General features: G+C 38.8%; 1 long non-coding RNA gene across 1 annotated transcript in view; it reads left to right on the top strand.

Annotated features, from left to right (window-relative positions):
- LOC311515354 overlaps positions 1–19740 on the top strand; it is a 38038-nt gene extending 18298 nt beyond the window's left edge. The window contains exons 2-3 of the long non-coding RNA XR_014710116.1: positions 16606–16737; positions 19658–19740. This is a non-coding gene — a long non-coding RNA (uncharacterized lncRNA). The remainder of the gene's footprint in view (positions 1–16605; positions 16738–19657) is intronic.
- The last annotated feature ends 2729 nt before the right edge of the window (positions 19741–22469 follow it).

Here is a 22469-nt window from a genome sequence, read left to right on the forward strand (position 1 = left end):
TCACCACCAACTTTCTTGGTGAAAACCGAAACAAAGAAGTCATTAAGCACCTGTGCCATTTCCACATTTTCTGTTATTTCTCCCCCTCATTGAGTAACGGGCCTACCCTATCCTTGGTCTTCCTCTTGCTTCCAATGTATTTGTAAAATGTTTTCTTGTTACCCTTTATGTCTCTAGCTAGTTTGATCTTGTTTTGTGCCTTGGCCTTTCTAATTTTGTCCCTACATACTTGTGTTATTTGTTTATATTCATCCTTTGTAATTTGACCGAGTTTCCACTTTTTGTAGGACTCTTTTTTGATTTTTAGATCATTGAAGATTTCCTGGTTAAGCCAGTGTGTTCTCTTGCCATACTTTCTATCTTTCCTAGACAGTTGGATAGTTTGTTCTTGTGCCCTTAATAATGTCTCTTTGAAAAACTGCCAACTGTCTTCTATTGTTTTTCCCCTTAGACTTGCTTCCCATGGGATCTTACCTACCAACTCCCTGAGTTTGCTAAAGTCTGCCTTCTTTAAATCCATTGTCTTTATTTTGCTGTGGTTCCTGGCCAATGGGAGCTGCGAAGCTGCTTTAATTTCAAATCCAATTTATTCATTTGAGGACTGGAACATGTTTTCAAGTGAATATAAGCATTCAAAACAAGCACAAAGGTAGGAACAGTATTTGTGAAAGTAATATTGCCAAAGATGGTAAAATGAACATACCCATGAATATACTTTATTAAAATAGAAATGCAACGTGTGTGCTGTAGTATGTCTTTTTAAGGAAAAATATAACTAGTTATCTACATAACTGAGCATCTTAAAGATCTTTAACTTTCACACCGAACAAAATAGTTAAAGCCCCTCCCCGCACATGAAAACTTTAAACTTATATTCAATTTTGCAAGAAATATTAGTAGACGTCTCCACTACAGAAACAAGTCTTAAATACCATTGCATTCCAGCTTTTTTGTCTGTCTATAGAATTTACACCACAGTATTTCAGGCCCCAATTTTTACTTCTTATATGGTGGGGAGGAAAGATTAGACCTTACTAGAAAGTGTACATGCCTCTGCTTCCAACTGTGCATAAAACTGAGACATTTCTTCAGCTGCTGATATACAAACTTCTATAAACATCGGTTGTTAGCTGAATGGATGACTTGCATCTCAGTTTTATTTGACAATGTTCCAATTAGATCAGCATAGGTCTAAACCCTCCTTTCAACACACAGTATTTTGCTCTTGCAAGCAAATTTGGCCATTGGCCATCTCTCCTGTTATTGATGATGAGTCTGAGAACTGCATATACAAATGATTTAATTGCATATATAAATGATTTAATTGCAGATTAGATCAATTTAATGCGGATGTATCCAATCATATAATTATTCAAAAGATAATGATTTTTGTATACATTTATCAGAGATGTTGCATATTTAGTTCACATTTTAGGGAGATCTTTAGTAAGCAAATTCTCCAACAACTTACATGGAAACAAACTGCACCTTTTGCTAGTATGCTTTCTTTTCTACTTAGCTCTTCTTTACTGAATAAAGTACGTGGATGAGTTTTAATGGTTTGGGCATTCTTAAATATCAACAAGCAAAAGCTAGTTTTTGTCTCTCTCTAAAAAGCACTAAACAGTGGGCTATTATTCTCAGCATCCAATTTTGGAGAACCCACTCTGGCCTTCAAGTTGGGGCATTCTTATTGGGGATGCATGAAAGATCCATGCAACCTAGCTTGGCCAAGGACACCCTCCAATCTCACTGAGCCAATATACCATTGGCTAGGAACATGAAGACCACCACAGATCAGACTAGCTGGCTGGGATGCCAGCCAAAACAGCTTTAAATCTGTTCAGGGGAGCAGATGGCTAGAAATATTTGTCAAATGCATCTGACATTTTTGTTGCAGTTGAATGTTTGCACACTGCTACATCTATGTTCACTGGCTAATTCTTTCTTCCTTTCCAATCACATAGGAATAAACATATCTCCAAGATCTAATTCGTGTAGTGTACATTTGAATAAACAGAATTGTAACACGTCTGTAATAGTGGGCATCTGATGACTCCCTATAAAGTTACATTACCTGCCCAGGATAACTGCTAATTTTTCTATAAATACTAGAAACAGGTTTGTACGTCATGTTAGTTTAAAAGATTAATTCATGTTATTCTAGAAACAGCTCCTTGAAAAGAGAACTCTTCTAAAGTGTCTAATGTCCACAGAACACTCTCTTATTTTCAGAGGGGTAGCCATGTTAGTCTGTATCCTGAATTCAGATGTATTGCATCTGAAGAAGTGGCTTTTTTACTCACAAAAGCTTATGCCCAAATAAATCTTTTTGTGTTTAAGGTGCCACCGGACTCCTCATCACTCTTATTTTCTGATCCAAGGGGTTTTAAAAATGATAACTGCATTTTTCATTGGTGATAAAACATTACCTTTTTGAGAAGATTTCATTGTTCCAATGAAATGAGTGTAAACCCCAACAACATGACTTTACAATCCTGCAAAATCAGCATATGTCAATGTGAGTAGTCCATTGTCTCCAACTGGACCAACTAGAGGAATGAGAGTTACGTATGTACATTTTTGCAGGACCAGGTACATACAGACCTAAAGTTCTTTGTAACTGACATTTTCTAGATGATGAAGGCAGATTATGCACTTGCCTCATATGATTACTTGCATTTATTGGCTTTATAAATATATATTAAATGTTATAGTCATAGCTTCTTAAATATAATACAACAAAACCCCACAATGTTTACCACTGAAAGACCCTAGAGCACACTGTGACCCGCTCAACTCAGAGCAGGGTATCTGATAAGCAGCATCTCACCTTTCAGACTAGTAACTCAGGAAACAGGGCAAATCCAAGAGGGAGTCATGGGACTTCTACTACTGTCTTTATTACAGGCTGCCATTTCCCCTTTCTTTTATAACTCTTCTTTCTCCTTTCTATGATGAGCCCTTGGCACTGAGCCGCTATTCAAGAGATTGACAGACTTACCTCCAAGGGCTCCATTCACTCCTGCTGGTGCAGAGGTGTAACTGGTTCTAGCAGTGGAAGCCCAGGAGTGAATGAAGCTACAAGAGTGTATTAGCAATATTTATATTGACCATGGGGGTTGCAAGTTGAGCTGCTTGGGAATTTTTCTACAAAATGTTTTTTCACCGAAAAATGCAGATTTATCTAAACTGAAATGTTTCACGATAAAGGGTCAGTTTAGATGCATTCCTCAACTCAAAAAAAAAAAGTTGAAATTTTTTCTTGAAACTGTCAAAACATGTCACTACAATACTTTCAAAACAGAAATTTCGATTTTTTGGCTAGGATTGACTTTTTATTTCAAAATGTAAGCTAAATATAGTACAAAGAAAAAATGGTTGAAATAAAAAAATGTTTTGAAATTATCAAAATGAAAGATTTTGATTGACCCAAACTAAACATTTTTAGCATATAAAGTTTGCAAAAATTCTCAAGATTTTGACATTTTGTCCCAATGCCAGATGGGAAAAATATCCAAAATCTCAAAAGTTGTGGGAAGGGAAAACAGTGGCCTGTCCCGCTCTACTTGTGATGTTTACTTGAGGGAAGAGAAGGCCTGATCTTGAACAGTGGGTCTAGGTTTGTGGGAAGCTGGATCAAGCTTCATTAGGGTGACCAGATGTCCCATTTTTAAAGGGACAGTCCCGTTTTTGGGGACTTTTTCTAATATAGGAGCCTATTACCCTCCAACCCCTGTCCTGTTTTTTCACAGTTACTATCTGGTCGCCCTAAACTTCACTCTGAACTTGGGATGAGCTCACTAAAAGGTATGCAAATCTCAGGAAACAATTAGCAATTCTAAACTGAGTTTTGACTAGATAATGAAGAATTGAAATCTGGCAAATTAGACCTGTTTTCTGTACAAAAGGTTCACATAGTTCTCTTGTGGGTCCTGGGTTCTGTTCTTAGCTCTGATAAGAGTCACATTACTTAAATTCTCCATGTCTCAGTTTTCCCATCTGTAAAATGGAGACAATAAAAATACTACATAAATAATAATAAAAAAATCTAATTCAGGGGGGTTGTGAAGATTAAGGAGCAGATTATTGGCTGGTGCAAATGGTCATAGCTCCACTGAAGTCACTGGAGCTATAACAATTTATATCAGCTGAGGATCTGCCCCTATGGTTTGTAAAGCACTCTGTGATCCTCAGATGAAAGGTCTGATACAGTAGAATATTATTGTTATTTATAAGGTGTATGTTTGTAGATCATTTTGGAAAGTAACTTATTTTAGTAAGTAGCAAAAGATATTGCTGTGAGTTTTGTGTTGTTAATCAAACACAAATGCTTGGTCAATTTGGCCTAGTGCAAATTCCTAACGCTGTGGGCTCTTTGTAGGGGGAATCCATGGCTGAAGTGGAGCCATCATTGTGGTTCTATCCCATGCTTTTATCACACATCACATAAGAGGTGTGGCCAAAGGAAAGAGCATGTGATTGGAGCACCTGTATATTTTGGCTATTTTGGGCTGGCAGAATGTCCCTTTGGGGCCGTAGGCAAAAAGGAATAAGTTAGAACAGCCCTAACTTAAGTCAGGAAGCAAACTAGCCACAGAATCCACAAGCTACAAAGCTTAGCTACCTTCCCTCCCACCTTCTTTGGGTCTAGTACCAAACACAGAATTGGGCCTTATATTTTTCATCTTTCACTCTCTGTGTATTCAGGGTTGGGTTTTTTGAGGGGGGAGAGGATGTCATGATTTAGTATTGTCCACACCATATTTCCCTTCTTTTCTTTCAACCGAAACAATGACTACAACACTGGAAATCAGTGGTTAGGAGGTATCAGTCATGTTTTTATTTTCAATTAGTTCAAGGAAATGTGCATATGTTTATTTTATAATATGAAATATATGGTAGTTTTATGTTATAATGCCAGTTATAAACACAGAGTCTGGTTTCCCATTTTAAAGACTGTTTCCTGCATCAGCAGGTGCAAAGGACAATATATAAGCTCATTCTGCAGGGCTACCTTTTGGAGCAAAATGGTATCTGGTGAACTAAGACACCACTGTCCTACTATGTTACAGAATGGCATGTGTTTACTGCAAAATGGCATATTTGATTGTCTTTTTAATTGCATACCTAATTCTTTAAAATGCGTTGCTTTCATAGTTGTGACAAAACATATTTTAAACTGCCAGCTTATACAAAAATCGAAACTGCTAAAATGTCTCCAGTGGAAGAATTTTCTGACAATCAGAACTAGATTTTTTTTTAGAAGGTTCTATATAGAAAATGATCCTTTCAAAATGACAACAAAAACCTACTGGTATTAAGAGTTTGTATTTGAATCAGATTTGATAATATTTTAACAACTTGTATTTGGAGACAACTTTTTTCTGTTTTGATTTGAGATTTGCAAAGGGAGTCGGGGGGCGGGAAAAGCATCTAAATATGAGAAATGTAAATTTTTTCTTTCAAAACTGAAGTGTTTTACAAAAAGCAAAGAGTTAAATTTCTAGTTGCTAATAGACCTGAATCAAAACAACCACCTTTTCCAGCAGAGGCTACTGCTTAACTCATTGTGGTTTCTAGCTTCCTATAGTACGATGTTCAGATGGAGCAATGAAAAAAAAAATCTCCATTATGTAAACATTGGTTAAGACAATTAACAACCTTTGTGTATATATTTCTCTGATTTCAGGTTACATTTGGGGTGCTACTGAAGCTTCCTTGTTATTCTTTCTAAGAAAACAAAACCAGGGACATGTCAAAGTACATACAATCACAGTTAGGATGTTTCCATTTCAGTAATAAGACAACTGTGTGACCCTTTTAAAAACAAAAAAGATGGTTGCAAGCAATATCTTTAAGCAGTGCATGCTCTGTATTGACTAATTGACTATTGTATCCAACTGATGATGTCTTTGATTCCTGGTATAAGAGAATGTGATGCTGCAGGTCAGCAATGACAGCTACAGAAGAAACTTTCAAGAGTGAAGAGCTTATTATGTCTGTGTCTGTGTATAGGAAATCAAACTCATAGTCAAACGGCATCATAAACATATTTGATCACTGCTCAGGGGGTTTCCAAAATGGGCCACTGGAGAGACTCCTTTTATTACAGGGCCAATCCCAGATCTAATCAAATCAAATGTGCTTTAAAGCACTGTTGATTAATCTGGAGGAAATGTCCAAACAAAAGACCTGGAGTACAATATTTACCCATGTTGATACATCCCTCTCATATGCACAAGGCCAAGGCATAAGTTTCTGCACCTCACTGAAGGCTGATCTATTTGGCTGGAAATTGGACTAAGCTACAAAGAAGGTTGCTTTGGACCTCTCCAGGGGGACCTCTTTCCAGTTCCATTCAGCACCCCTAGCTGCTTCAAATGCACTGACAATTTGCTTTTAGGTCTCACAGGAAAAAAAATGTATTATAAATATTCCAGTTAAAGAGTTAGTTAGCAATGACATCCTTCTTTAACCATAGATCTATACAGTGTAGGTCCTAGTCTTTAGCAATTAAACTTCCTTAGAAGTTTATGACCAAGGAACCTGTCCATCACCAATAATCAGTGCATGTACCATACATGTTCTTTATACTAAACTACTGTCATTAATCTTCTGATGGAATATACAAGCACCAACTCCCAAGTTTTGGCTTACAGTCAGGATACTACGTAAATGGACATTTTATACCACTTCAGCACTTGCTTTCAGACACTTGATAACAGATTTAGACTTTTTGCAAGCCTCCCCCAAAATATCTGAAGATGAAAGAGATTTAGACAGGGAGCTCATGGCGTGTCTGGTAGTCATCAGGATAAGTTATATTAAAGTGAGTACTATACATAATACATGAAGAACAAATAGGGCATAAAACCATATGCAACAGGAAAGAGTTACTCAATAGATAAGAAAGACCAAAATCTGACATTAAATATTTGTTCGCTTCATATACCAAGTTAAAAAAAAAATAAAGCGTTCTGAAGCCTATTACAATTCGCCTAGGACTGTGAAGTCTTAAGGCTGTGGTACCCTGTTGTCAAGGTAGTTTCTTCCTATTACTCTCATGAACGCTAGGTTGGAATCCTGCCCAGTTACTGTTTGTGGGGAGGAAGTTCCATAAACCCTATTTCCCTACTAGCATATCCATGCAGAACTGTGCAGGAGTCAGCTCAGAACAAATAATCTGAAGGGATATTGTCTTTGTTTTTTGTATTGTCAGAGGCCTAATAGATTTTATTAGGTTTAGTGCAAAATACGAGTTACCGCATTTGTTTATATCCCTCAAACATGGAGATGGAAGGGTCACAGAAACCTTTAAAAGAGTCTTGGTTTTGATAGGTGGGCTTATTTTGTTTTGTGGGTTTTGCTTTTTATTTTTAACTACAGGCTATGACTCTAACATGACATAGCTCTTCAGAGACATGACCCATTCAGTGGTGTAGTTCAGTGTTAGTCTAATCAAAACATGTTAGCCACATGAATATTTGTGAAACGTACAGATGACAGCTTCACTATATGCATCCAGGATGAACTATCTCTTCAAATGAATGACATCAATGTAATCTCTCTGAATTCAGCAAACTATAAGTCATGTCAGCTATGTTCTACCAACTTTACAAGACTGTAGGACCCTAATCAATCTCACAGTCATGTTTTTAATCCAAAATCTTTAACCTTGCCCATTTACAATGTCATGCCTCGAAACACACATAGCAAACCAGACTCATTTTCTTTCTTAGAAATTGTCCTTAATAATTTCTGTACTTGCTGACTCATAAACAATGTGATTGTCAGGGAAGTCTAACTACTTCCTCCAAATGATTTTCTTATACAGAGTATTATTTAGGATGATATTTTAAATTGGCGGAAATCTAAAAATAAAATGAATTATTAATATAAAGAGACGATATTTTATTTCTATTTGTAATGAATATATATATTCATACATATGTATATTCATATATATACACACACACACACATATGCATTCATAATTTAGGAGGACAATCTAATCTTCTAGATACAAACCACAAAAATTTTATATTAAAGCCTGATGGTATGCTAAAAGCATAATGCTGCCAAAAAACAATTAACATACTGCATGCTGGCTTGATAAAGCCTTCCTTCATAATTAACTAATTCATTTTAAATTGTTTAATTTTAAAAGATGCTAAAAGAGAGATCTGATAAAATACAAACAATTCCAAATACCAAATTGTGAAATATGAGACTTGATCAAACCTGTTAAATCAATAAACCTGTTAAGTATATTTGTGAATTAATTTCAGGGGCTACATCAATACTATTAAGAGATTACATTACATGCTCTCCTTTCCAAGGCTAAAGAATGCTCCACTGTATGTAGGTGCTGAGGAGAAGAAGGCTAATGAGAAAAAGAGTGATTGTGACAGGCAATTATGTCACCTATGTGAATAGCTTAATTTTCTAAATTAGCCACTTTGATAATTATGACATCTCATTTGTCTTTTAATTCCATGAGCTGTGAAGTTTACCTTTGATAATTTTTTTGCAATCAGATAAGAGGCGTTGATAAGCCAAGGGTCTATTATGTGCCTGAAAAACTCACATTTCAGTCTGATTGTGTCTGCTCATCTGCTTGAGCTAGAGCAAACAGCACTCTTCACAAGAGCTCTCCAAACAAGGCTTCCACTCCTTCTGTTTGCACTATTAAAAAAATATTTGCTAAGCAAATTAATAATGTAAATAAGACTGCAAGTGGGAATGCTTAGCCTCCTTAAGAGTGAAAGCAAACAAACTATTTTCAAGCACTTTTCAAACCACTTCAACAACAGCCGTTTGCATACAAGCAATTAGCGTGCTAATTACAAATAGTTCTTATCTCCTCATTATAACATTTCTGAGATTCACTGACAAATATAAGGTTTCAGAGTAGCAGCCCTGTTAGTCTGTATTTGCAAAAAGAAAAGGAGTACTAGTGGCACCTTAGAGACTAACCAATTTATCTGAGCATAAGCTTTCGTGAGCTACAGCTCACTTCATCGGATGCATTGAAAGCTTATGCTCAAATAAATTGGTTAGTCTCTAAGGTGCCACTAGTACTCCTTTTCTTTTGACAAATATAAAGGTCTTTCTTTACTTATTTTGACTTGTAGGGGATATATAAAAAGTTTGCATTTCATGAAATTAATCCCAGAAAATAGTATTTTAAAGGAATTGCCCTGTGTTTAGCTATAATTCAGGATGAAGTTAATATTCAGTAAATAATACTGTGTGCATGTAGATGTTATGTATGTATTTTTACCACTATGTACTACATACTGTGTATGCGGAACATTAAAAGGAATATTTTAAATCATTTTTATAAATACCTCTGACTGTCATTATCTTTATTCAACGAATAGGCTGATTATCTCTTTGGGTGCTGTAGTAATAACCACCAGCTGGGGCCAACCTTGGCCACAGGACTCAATGATCAGCTCTCTCATTGGAAAGCACTGGTAATATATTTCAAAGTTGCTGAAATATAACTTCTATTTCTTTTTAAAATGTTAATTCATTTGATACTTATTGAAAAACTTAAGTTAACCAAAAATGAATATTTTTACCTTCAATCAACACTAACATTTTCCTACTTCCAATTATTTCTAAAGCCGAACATGATATTTGTTCATCCATACTTTGAATCACCAAGGAGCCCAAGATTATCAATACCGTATTAATATGGTACCACCTAGAGTCCGGGTCAGAGACCCTATTGTGCTAGGCACTGTACAAACACAGAACAAAAAGATAGTCCCTACCACAAAGAGTTTATAATCTAGATATGTCTGCTTCCTTCTTCTTAATAATAGAATCATACCACTGTAAGACTAGAAGGGATCTCGAGCACTCATCTAGTCCAGCCCCTGTGCTGAGGCAGGATCAAGTATATTGGACCATCACAGTCAGGTCTTCGTCCAACCTTTTCTTAAAAACCTCCAGAGACAGGGATTCCACAACCACCCTTGGAATCCTATTCCAGTGCTTAACTATCCTTCTAATTAGCAAGTTTTTCCTAATATCTAATCTAATTCTCCCTTGTTGCAGATTAAGCCCATTACTTCTTGTCCTACCTTCAGTGGACATGGCAAACAATTGATCACCATCCTCTTCATAACAGCCCTGAACGTATTTAAAGGCTGTTATCAGGTTGTCTCTCAGTCTTCTTTTCTCAAGACTAAACATGCCCGTTTTTTTTTCAACCTTTCCTTACATGTCAGGTCTTCTAAATCTTTCATCATTTTTGTTGCTCTCCTCTGGACTCTTTTCAGTATGTCCACATCATTCTTAAAGTGTGGCACCCAGAACTGTACTGCAGCTGAGGCCTCACCAGTGCTGAATACAGCAGGACAACTACTTCCTGTGTCTTACATATGACACTCCTGTTATATCCAGCATGGTATTATCTTTGTCACAACTGCATCACATTATTGACTCATATTCAATTTGTGATGTTTTATAACCCCAGAAGCTTTTCCGTAGTACTACTGCCTGGACAGTTATTCCCATTTTGTAGTTGTGCATTTGATTTTTCCTTCCTAAGTGAAATACTTTTTCCCTGTCTTTATTTAATTTTATATTGTTGATTTCCAATCAATTTGTCAAGGGTTAGTGTCATCCAGCTTAGTGGCATCCACAAATTTTATAAGCATGCTCTCCACTCCATTATCGATTAGATACGTCCTCCCAGTTTGATACGGACCCATTGATAACTAATATTTGAGAATAGTCTTTTAAGCAGTTGTGCACCCACCTTATAATAATAATAATATATATAATATAATAATTTAATTTAGACCGCATTTCCTGAGTTTGCTTATGAGAATGTCATGTAGGACTGTGTCAAAAACCTTGCTAAAATCAATCTAGATCACATCTACAGCTTCCCCTATATCCACTAGGCCAGTAACCCTGTCAAAGAAGTAAATTAGGTTGGTTTCACATAATTTGTTTTTGACTAATCCATGTTGGCTATTATTTATAACCCCATTATCCTGCAGGTACTTACAAATTGATTGTTTAATAATTTGTTCTAGTATATTTCCAGGTATCTAAGTTAGGTTGACTGGTCTATAATTCCTGGGTCCTCTTTGTTCAGCATTATAAAGATAGGTACTATGCTTGCAGTTCTCTAGTCTTCTGGGACCTCACCTGTTCTCCATGAGTTCTAAAAGATAATTGCTAATGGTTCCAAGATTGCTTCAGCTAGTTCTGTACGTACCCTAGGGTGAATTTCATCAGACGCTACTGACTTGAACACATCTAACTTACATAAATATTCTTTAACCTGTTTGTTTCTTATTTTGGCTTGTGTTCTTTTCTCCTTGTAGTTAAGCATCCGGTCACAATTTATCTTTTTATTTGTTTTGTTGCATGTTGTTTTTGTTATATTTTTCATACATTTATGTGATTTTTTCTTCTTTGTAATAAGATGCACCTAGAATCTTTTATAATAAACCTGAGATTTTCTGTTAAAGAATAATAGCCAGATTTTAAGAGGTGATGGGAATCCACAAGTTTCACTAAAATCAAGGGGAGTTCAGAGTATGCAACGTCTCTGTAAAAGCAGGTTCTGAGTGGAACTGGAAAAAACATTTTGACAAACTCTTTTTGGCAAAAAATGGTGATTTGTGACAATGAAATTTTTCACAAATTTATATCACTTTCAGTGAATTGTTTCAGTTGTATAAATGAAAAAAAATCTGAAAAAGGACATCTACAAAATGAAACATTTGCCTTCTCAGTTTGAAACAGCATTTTTATTTGAAATTACTTTAACTTTTAATTTTAAAAAATTTAGAAAGGATAAAAACTTAAATGATAAACAAAATATTTAATTTCAGGTCAAACTAAATATTTTATTTGAACCAAAATTATTATTTTTTAAACTTTTCTATTAACTGAATTTAAAAAAAAATAATTAGTTTTCAGGTCGATCCAAAACTACTTTAAAAATATCAGAATTGTCAGCAAGCCAAAAAGATTTGTAATTTGCACAGCTCTAGTTGTGAGTCTAATTTGCATGTACAAATCGAGTATTTACATATACCAGGCCACTGATGCATCAAACTAACCCTGTGTGTGCACAAATACTTAGTTTACAGGTGCCCATCTTTGAAACACAGAACCTAAAGCTTTCTCCTTTTAGCTCTATAATTTCTTTGTATATCATAAGGGCACTTGAAGCCATTTACCCAAAAGGTAAACTATATTCCAGAGCATCTGTCCCCACTTTCAATTTAGCAGCCTATTTTTGGCCTTTTGTTTTTATTGCATGCATTTTCATAGATTCCAATGCCAGAAGGAACCATTGTGATCTAGTCTGACTTCCTGTGTAACAAATGTCACAGAACTTCCAAAACAATTCCTAGACCATATCTTTTAGCAAAACATGCCATTTTGATTTTAAAATAGTCAGAGATAGAGAATCCACCCCGACCCTTGGTAAATTGTTCCAATAGTTAATTTTACCTCACTATCAAAAACACACTCCTTATTTCCAGTCTGAATTTGTCTAGCTTCAAATTCCAGCCATTGGATTGTGCTATACCTTTTTCTGCTAGATTGAAGAGGCCATTATTCAATATTTGTTCCCCATGTAGATACCTATAGATTGTAATCAAGTCATCCCTTAACTTTCTCTTTTTTAAGCTAAATATATTGAGGTCCTTAGATCTATCACTGTACGGAATGATTCTTCTCCGCTATTTTTATTTTGCCCATGGATCTTCTGTGCATCACGAAGCTGGGCACAGCATGCTGAGGGTATGTCTACACTGAAATTAAAAATGCACCTGGCCTGTGCCAGCTGATTCAGACTTGTGGGGCCAAGGCAAAGGGGCTGTTTAATTTTGGTGTCAGATGTTTTGGCTCGGACTGGTGCCTGGGCTCTAGGACCCTGCAAGGTGGGAAGATCCCAGACCTTGGGCTGCAACCCAAGCTTGAACTTCTACACTGTAATTAAACAACCCCTTAGCCTGCACCCCATGAGCCCAAGTCAGCTGGCACGGACCTAGCTGTAGGTGTCTACCTGCAGTGTTGACGAGACCCTAACTGTACAGGATTCTGCCAAAAGCGCTATTTAACATATAAAACTGCACACTGGATTCAAGTATGAGTCCGGCCAATGTGCAGGTGTTCTTGCTTGTAGACAAAGGATGGGTGAATGAGAAAGGAGAAAAAAAAAGAAGAGTAAAGCAAGGTGGTCAGGATGCTGGCCATGCTGAATTTAAACAAAGGTATTTCTGTGCATTTATCAAAGACAGGTCTGCATCTGCGACCCAATTGTAAGTATAAAAGGAACCACTAAGAAAGAAAAGAATGATATTTTGCCATTGAAACATAGACTATGTCTCAGACAGTTTGGTCAGTGCATGTAAATATTTATAGATATATGTGGGGGCGGGGCAGCTATGTGCACGCACCTCATATAAAGGCGGTAAGGAATGACTAAGATAAGAAATAAATAGCAAAGCTGAGCAATTTAATTTTTTTAAACTCCAAGCACTAATCAAATACAAAATAACCTGACAAAGCTAAAGCAGACATTTGATTTAACTCGCCAAGTATCTCAGTAACATGGTCTCTTCCTTCACTCTCACCTTTACCCATCGGTATATCTATTGCTAGAAGTCAGTAGCAGACAATATGTTCTTTAAAAAATAAAAATAAACTGTATTGCAATTATTTCAAGATGACCCCTTCATTTTGGCATAAAATGAGCAGAAACCAATGAAAAGTGTGCTTTACCCACTGACAACAACTACAATTGGGCCTAATTCTATGAAGTCCCATTACTTTGATCGGGATGGCAATCTATGTCCTATTCAAGCATAAGGTTATAGCCTTGGGGAAGGGCAAAAAGCTACTTTTTGGGAATAATGGTGCACATGCTTTTACTTTTTCTGTACATAGCACTGTCATGTAAGGACCTTTTTTTCTTTTGGTTAAAGAGAACGAGGAAGGTTTTTCATGCTTGTTGAAGTTTTGACAGCCACATTTTCCATCTTTCTTCTATGCTAATACTGTGCAGATGTAAGAAGGGCAGCACCAGTGGTGTAGCTAGGAGTGGAAATGTGGGTGGGCCCCGACTTCCGGGTGGGTGGGAGGCAATGACAGACTGTGCTAGCTCAGCTTCTCCCCTGACACCATGCCTTCTTCCTAGCCCTGGTGCCCCCAGATACAGGGCTTCACCTGCTGAGCTGGGCACGTCCCTGGGGCCAGGACCCCATCCCCAAGCTCCAGTGTGGATAGCTGCTGGGGTAAAAGAGATTCCCCACATTTGGGCTGAAATTCTCCACATTCCTTCGGGCAGAGGGGGGTAATAGGCACCAATACCCCCTTCATTTGAGCAGAGTCCGAAGGCTAACCCTCCCCCCACCACAGGGTACCCACCCAGGGAAACAGGTTCCCTGAGCCTTGCCATCTTGGGAAGAGAGAAAGTTTATACAGAGTGGGGAGGGAAAACTGGGAGGTGGGTGGGCAAAGGCCAAGGGCCAGAGTTGGGGTGAAGAGGCAGGACGCAAGGAGGTGTGGGACATGGGTGAGGTGGCAGAATGGGGGAGCATATCAGAGCCTGGAGCTGGCGGCACAGGGACAGGACTGGGGTACAGGAGGGATCAGGGATGCAAGAGAGGGGTGCAGGATGGATCTGGGGCCCTGGGGAGGGCGGCCAGGAGGGACGGAGACAGGAAAGATCGGGGGTCCCACCTCCCGCCACTCCCTCTAGCCGGCTCTTACCACTCAGCAGGCACCAGAAGACAAGGCTGCCTGGGGCACACAGGTTGCGGGGTGTGCCCATGGTACGGAGCGGGGCCCTGCCAGGGCTCGAGCTCCACCCATCCCAGGCTTGGTGTCCATCTGTCCCTCTGTCCTGCTGGTGCCACTGTGTCCATGCATCCAGCACTGCGCACTGCTGCCCCTGTCTCCAGCACCCTACCCGTGCCCATCCCAGTCATGTGCCTAGGCGCCCGGCCTGGCTCCACTCCATCCCCGCCCTCCATCCTCCTGCCTGGGATGACTCACCCCGTCCCAGCCTGTGGGTTCGGGGGACTCCGGCCCCGCCCACACTCCGTCCTGGATTTCGGGTGCCCGAGTGACGCTCCAGGCCGCTGTGGCAGTACTATACCCCTGCTCAAACTTTGGTGGGCCTGGATGTTAAGTGGGTGGGCCGCGGCCCACCCAGGTCCACCTGTGGCTACACCCCTGGGCCACACTATGAACTTCCATGTCCAAAGGTAAGTTACTTGCATATATAAATAACTGCTGTTCCAGAGACAGTCCAACAATACTCTGCCTAACCAGTTCCCACCAGGCAGACCTGATTTTGACTCCCTTTCCCACAATTTCACTCAGACTAAGTCAATCCACCTGAAATGACATGTGAGTTTCTTCTAAGGTAGAACTTTTCTGAAAACAAACAAACAAACAAAAGAATAACCAAGGGAAAATTACAAGGGAAAATTACTAAGGCTCTTAGAAAACTCAAAATATTTAAATGTTTCCCTTTTGAAAAGGTTTATAATTTTTTATTGGCTTACCGTATTTTAAAATTAGTTTGAGGCTGTAACTCTTTATTGTGCTTCCCTGCCCTCCCTTCATGAACCCATGTAAGGGCCATTAGGATTTCCTTAGTATTGGGAGTGGGGTATAGGCTGGACCAGTGCCTGTATCTGTAACAGGTTTCAGAGTAACAGCCGTGTTAGTCTGTATCCGCAAAAAAAAAAAAAAAAAGAGTACAGTCAACAGTGTGCCCTTGTTGCCAAGAAGGCCAATGGTATTTTGGGCTGTATAAGTAGGGGCATTGCCAGAAGATCGAGGGACGTGATCATTCCCCTCTATTCGACATTGAGGCCTCATCTGGAGTAGTGTGTCCAGTTTTGGGCCCCACACTACAAGAAGGATGTGGAAAAATTGGAAAAGTCCACCGGAAGGCAACAAAAATGATTAGAGAGCTGGAGCACAAGACTTATGAGGAGAGGCTGAGGGAACTGGGATGGTTTAGTCTGCGGAAGAGAAGAATGGGGGTGGATTTGATAGCTGCTTTCAAATACCTTAAAGTGGGTTCCAAAGAGGATGGATCTAGACTGTTCTCAGTGGTATCAGATGACATAATGAGGAGTAATGGTCTCAAGTTGCAGTGGGGGAGGTTTAGGTTGGATATTAGGAAAAACTTTTTCACTAGGAGGGTGGTGAAGCACTGGAATGTGTTACCCAGGGAGGTGGTGGAATCTCCTTCCTTAGAAGTTTTTAAGGTCAGGCTTGACAAATCCCTGGCTGGGATGATTTAGTTGGGGATTGGTCCTGCTTTGAGTGGGGGTTGGACTAGATGACTTCCTGAGGTCCCTTCCAACCCTGATATTCTATGATTCTATGATACCTGTGGCACCTTAGAGATTAACAAATTTATTTGAGCATAAGCTTTCGTGAGCTACAGCTCACTTCATCAGATGCATCCGATGAAGTGAGCTGTAGCTCACGAAAGCTTATGCTCAAATAAATTTGTTAGTCTCTAAGGTGCCACAAGTACTCCTTTTCTTTTTGTATCTGTAAGATTCCTTTTTTCTGTTTTCTCTTTTTCAGGTATCTTGGAGATGCACCTGAGGCAGTTCCCACACTCTGAAATCCTGGCCCAACTGAAATAAATGGCTAAACTCCCATTGGCAGGGCCAGAATTTCACCCACTGATGCAAACCCTAGGCCTCAGTAAATAAAGTACATAATTTGAGTGCTATTACATTATATTAAACTCTTTAACGATGCATTTTATTTGTATGGTATTTTTGAGTTCACTTCCTTTTAAACTGCATGAGGAGGAATGCAGCTAGAGAATTCTAATAATTTGGATTAACTCAAATCCCCTCTTGGTGGTCAACCACATCTGCTGGACGATCTAGGGACAGGGTCAGAGTAGTGGTCCTGCTATCTCTCACCCTCCCAACAGAAGGTGACGATGTTCAACCCTCAGATTCTGGGGAAATTTTCTCAGTCATTCCACCTTATGACAGACAATCAATCCATTATTTTTTAAAAATATATTTTTGCCAGCAATTTAAGGACACAAAACTCAAGGGTTTTCCAAAAATCATTTTGGTAATGATGGTTTAGGCCAGGGTTTCTCACACTAGGGTCTGCGGACCTCCTACTCCAAGGGCTCCAAGAGTCATGTCTGGGGCCACCAGTCTCACTGATTAACTCCTCCTCCTCCTTCCCAGTGCCTCCTGCATGCTGTGGAACAGCTGTTCAGTGGTGTGCAGGAGGTGCTGGGAGGATGGGGAAGAAGCAGGGCAGGGCATGCTGGGGGAGAGGGGGTGGAAAGAGATGGGGAAGAGGAGGGGAAGGGATGGAGTGGGGGTGGGAAGAAGTGGAGCAGGAAGTGGTGGGGCCTTGGGGAAAGGGGTGGAGTGGGGGAGGAGCCTGGGGCTGAGTGGGGGACTTGGGGAGGTCCGTGAAAATTTTTAAATTAAAATGGGGGTCCTCAGGTTGCTAAAGTTTGAGAATCACTGGTTTAGCCTATTTTGTTGCCCTAGGAAGATAGCAAAATTTTTCCTCCCTCACCTGTCTAACCTACCCTAATGACAGCAGACTATAAATTTGTCTTCATGCCCTACAGGCTGCCTGGAATTATTACAGCTGAATGCGGTAAACCATCAAAAATTCAGGTGTATATATTTACACACACACACACACACACACACACACAGGACCGCAAAAGTCTCAAATGACCAAAGACATCTAATAAGCCCAAGCAAAACATGTGATCAAAGCAAAGATGGAAATGTTTTAAATCTGTATCATAAGCATACCGTTTCAGTATTTTGACCATTGGCTATAGGCCTTTGTTTATTGATGCCCCAGGCTTGATAAATTCAACCTCTATGTAAATACACTGCCAACTCTCATGATTTTAACATGTCTCATTATGAGGTGCTTTTCTTAAAACCCCAGTTCCTGGAGTCAAGTGATTATGGGAGAATCGTTGCTTTAATTTAAAAAAGTATGTTTCTAGCCCTCATACCTGTGGAGAAAAGCTTGAAAATGTGACCTGAGTGCACCCAAAAGACTCAAAAATCAGAAGACAAAAGGAAAATGACTCCCAAATTTAGTGTTATTGAAAATCACATGATTTAAAGCCAATCTCATGGTTTTTGAAACATGATTGGGATTGAAACATCCTCAGTCTATTGAAAGCAAATAGGGAGAGAATGGATGACTACCTTGTGTTTGGTTTGTCATGTACTGCTTGGATCAGTGCTGTATGGTGGGAGAAAATTGGGGAGAGTGTTCTGCAGCATTCACCTGTCTTAGTAACATAATCTTCTGTTTCCCACCACCTGGCAGCTGGGAATATTATCAAAATATTATGTATAATATGAACATTTGCAAATTAATTTGTGTACTAAAGTGAGATAATGTTAAGTACTGAACAATTATAATGCATTAAATCTGCTTAAGTATTTAGAAGGATAATAAGCAAAGACCCTGTAATGCATATATTAAAAAAGAATGAAAAACATTAATAAATAATAATAATAATAATGTTTTTATTTCTAAAGAGTGCTTTTCTCGCCACCCCTCCCTAAGTTGTTTAGGGCAAGGGACTGTATAAAGCCGCAGAGGCCACAGAGATGGGCATACTGTAGAAATCTAAGTAGAACAGTACAGCAAATAATAATAACCAGTTGAAAAATGGCATTACAATTAATTGGTTAATCAGAATTAGTTGGTCCAATCCATTTTTTATTCTGAATAATTTCAAGACCCTGCTCCCACTACAGACAAGAGCATAACACCCACTGATGTCATTCTCAGTGGGACTGAATGATAAATTCAATCATGAGTTTCTACTACAATACTGCTTATCATTCAGCTATCTAGCCTTCCTCTGTGAGGCTGGGATAATGTCTTCCTATTTGCCTGTACAGCATCTTCAGCAATGGAGTTATGATCCTGGTTTGGTGACTCTGGGTGGGACTATCCATGTGTGTAAAGTTAAGTATGGTCAGAATCTTCAGAACGGCTCAGTACTCAACATCAAACTAGATTTTCAAAAGAGCTCAGCTCCTGTTTAAAGCACCAAAATGAGTGGTCAGACTTAAAGAGTTTAGGATGCTGGATCCACATTCGCTGCAGAACTCTTGTGAAAGCTCTTGGTGCCAAAAAGGGAGTTAAACTCTTTTGAAAATCTGGCCCTGCTTTAGGGTGTTAGTCTCCTGATGATCTGGCTGTAATACGGAAGTGTGCAGAATTGGGGATTTCAGATTTCAAACTTTTCAAGCAAGACATTGTTCAAGCTCATAGTCCATGGCTTGTGCTAAAAAAAACAAACAGTTAATGGAAGTTCTTCATGCAGAAGGCCCCAAATTTGCTAGATCAGGCCCCAAATTTGAATATAAGATTGATAATCCCAAAATGGTAAAAAATGAAAAATTAATAATGTACGGTACTGTTATTTTAATATGTGTAGTTGGTGGGCCTCTCTCCATGTTATGTGGACATCTTGAATTTTTCATACCATCAAAAAGAATCATAAGCCAGTTAATGTCTGGAAGAGATTTTCATGCTGACTAACTAAAGTTTCCAGCTGCTGTTCTAATTCTTCTGTTTTATTTTCTCATGTCTTTCTACTCTGAAGGAGAGAAGTCAACAGCTGGAGTCACACAAAAGGCTTGATTGATGGCTGCAGGACCCAGATGGCAAACTCTAGAAAATGTTGCTGGCAGATATCTTTACTGCTGGAACAGTTTGTTTTTTCACTGTTCACTTAGCTGAGGCTTTTACTAAACGTTGAGCAGTCACTTCTTGGCTAACTCCATTCAAGCTGCATTTGGATCATGCTGGGATGGCTTTGGCCTCATAAAATTCATTGTTTATATTCACTCTTGATCATGAAGAATTTGCCACCTGATAGCTCTCATATTCCTGACTGCTTCAAAATAGCTGTCATAGATAGGATGTTTTGACTTTACTTTTATTGCAGAGAAAATTCTTCCATAAAAAACATGTCATGCTGTTTAAACATACTGTACATGTTATGTGGGTTATTTATAGAATGGTGAGAGTTTTGGAAAGCTAGCGTTCGTTCTCTATTTAATAGGTCTCTCAAGTCAGAAGAACGCAGTAGGGCACTAGAAAAAAATCTCTGAGGAATATTGTCATTTGCAAAGTCTTCAACTTCAACTCATCTCATTCTCAGCTAAAACTAAAATTTGTGTATTTACAGAAATATTGGAATCTTTCAGGCTCCCTATTCTCATCCCAGGCATTGTGGGTGAACACAAGAAGCACAAGGTTCTTGTTTGCCAGAATTTGAAAAGCTCTCAGACAGGTCACTTCAACCAAGTTATGTTGTGTAAAATAGCTGCAGTTTTAAGGATAAGCATAAGCTTCATCTACTAGTGACTCAGACAGCTCTCTTCCCTTTGAGGCAATATTGTACTACTGTCTCAGCATAGTGCTAGAATTCCACCTATCCTGCATCTTTAGTTTTTTAAAAATAAATAGGAGATGAATGTTCTTTAATGGCACACTTTGTAGGATAGGTAGAATTTAAAGGACCAGGAATATTTATAAATGCATGTTTTATTATAAAATTATTTTATAGACATATCAGTTAGCTCCGAGCAAGTAGTCCAAGTTTTACGGACCAACAAAAGGGATCATCCTCTGGTTATTTGCTACTTGTTGAATTTTTCCCTGTAAATTAAAGTTGAAGGGCCAGACTCAGACTTGATGTAATGCGTGCAAAACCTCCTTTGACTTGCAGCCCAGAACCTGGCTTGAAGACAATCGACACATCTTTCAGACCCTTTTTTTCAGAAAAGGTCTGAATCAACAGTATCATTTTCCTTCACCCGTTCAGTGGCTTAGGATATATGACACACATTTTGGGAAGGGCACTCGGGCATCCCTAGATCTCAAATATTGAATAATATAGTAAATAAAAATGAAGAAAAAAAGTTTTTTTTTTAAAAAAAGACAAGTCACTGGGCAACCATGAGAGATGAAGCATGAGAGTGCTAACTACTAGTAAAACAAAATAATTTTGGAGTATTAGCATCTAAATGCCTGATCTAAAGCCCGCTGAAGTCAATAAGGCTCAGATCCTCAAAATTATTTAGGTACCTAACTCCCATTGAAATCAATGGACCTAAGAGTCTTTCCCTTGACTTTAATGGGCTTTAGATCAGGGCCATGGAATTTATGAAGTATTAGGATAGTTATTATAAAATCATTTTTACCTTTTGACATGATGCAGGAAGGAGTGATTATTATCTTGCTAAACTGCTCCCTGCAGAATCCCTTTGATAATGAAAATTAAAAAGGTATTTCCATTCTATATGTAGATATCTACAAGGTATTATATAGTCAAACCCTGAAGAACAGTTTTCACAATTTTTATTTTTGGTTCTTATTATGAAATTGTAGCCAAGAATAAAAGATATTAAATATATTTAGGATATAGAGGTGAAAAATAAGTGTCTTAATTAATACTGTAACATAGGGTCTACAGGTCTCAGGTCTATAAGATATTCAGCTTAGTCACATAAACCTTAGGCCTGAAACAGGTTGGCATGAGTGCTGACTGAAGGATAACCCTGTACCAATAAAGTGTAAGATTACGGTAAAAGATGTGTTAAGTCAGCAGTTCCCAAACTGTGAGTCACAACCCCAAGCAGATGGGGTTGCAGCAATGCCTAGTGTGTGGACAACACAATTTTGCTCTGCACAGTGTAACTTTACATATACAGTGCGTGCAAGGTCATGATGATATGTACTAGGTCATGCTGTGCGGACGACAACATTTTGTAGAGCAAAATGGTGTCCCCTTGTGGTGTGACCTTGCATGTATGGTGCATGCAAGGTCACAGTGAGTGGAGGATACCATTTTGCTCTTCAAAATGGCCCATGCTGTCTTATGTCTTGGGAGGAAATAATTTATTAAAATGGGGTTGTGCTGGCAAAAAGTTAGGGAACCACTGTGTTACGTCTGATGTCCTGAAAACTATGCAGCAATAGTCTAGAAAATATGCCACAGTGTGCAGTTAATACCCCAAGATGCCTGGGATTCTGTAATAACCTCCAATTGCTACAGTAACTCATTGACAAAGATGTTCATGAGAACAAGGGGAACCAAGGAGATAGCCAGTGAGAAATGGGGCACCCCCTAAATTAGTGGGGTGTAGAAGTATGAATAAGGAAAAAAGGATTGGAATCCTTCTGTATATGTATGAGCCTTAGCAGGCATAATGATAACTTGGAAAAAAGTGGGGTTGCCTGGCCTGTGTGCTGGGGGAACCTATGTGGAGACAATAGGATGGCAACCGCTGGTGATGATGGTAATAATGATGAAGATGAGGAAGAGGAAGATAATGACTAACACTCCAAGGTCCCCTAGCAGGAGATGTGAGTGATGCTAGTCATAGGGCTAAACACTTTGCTATCTC

Source organism: Lepidochelys olivacea (assembly GCF_965140295.1).
Source record: "Lepidochelys olivacea isolate rLepOli2 genome assembly, chromosome: 2".
NCBI classification, from domain to species: domain Eukaryota; kingdom Metazoa; phylum Chordata; order Testudines; family Cheloniidae; genus Lepidochelys; species Lepidochelys olivacea.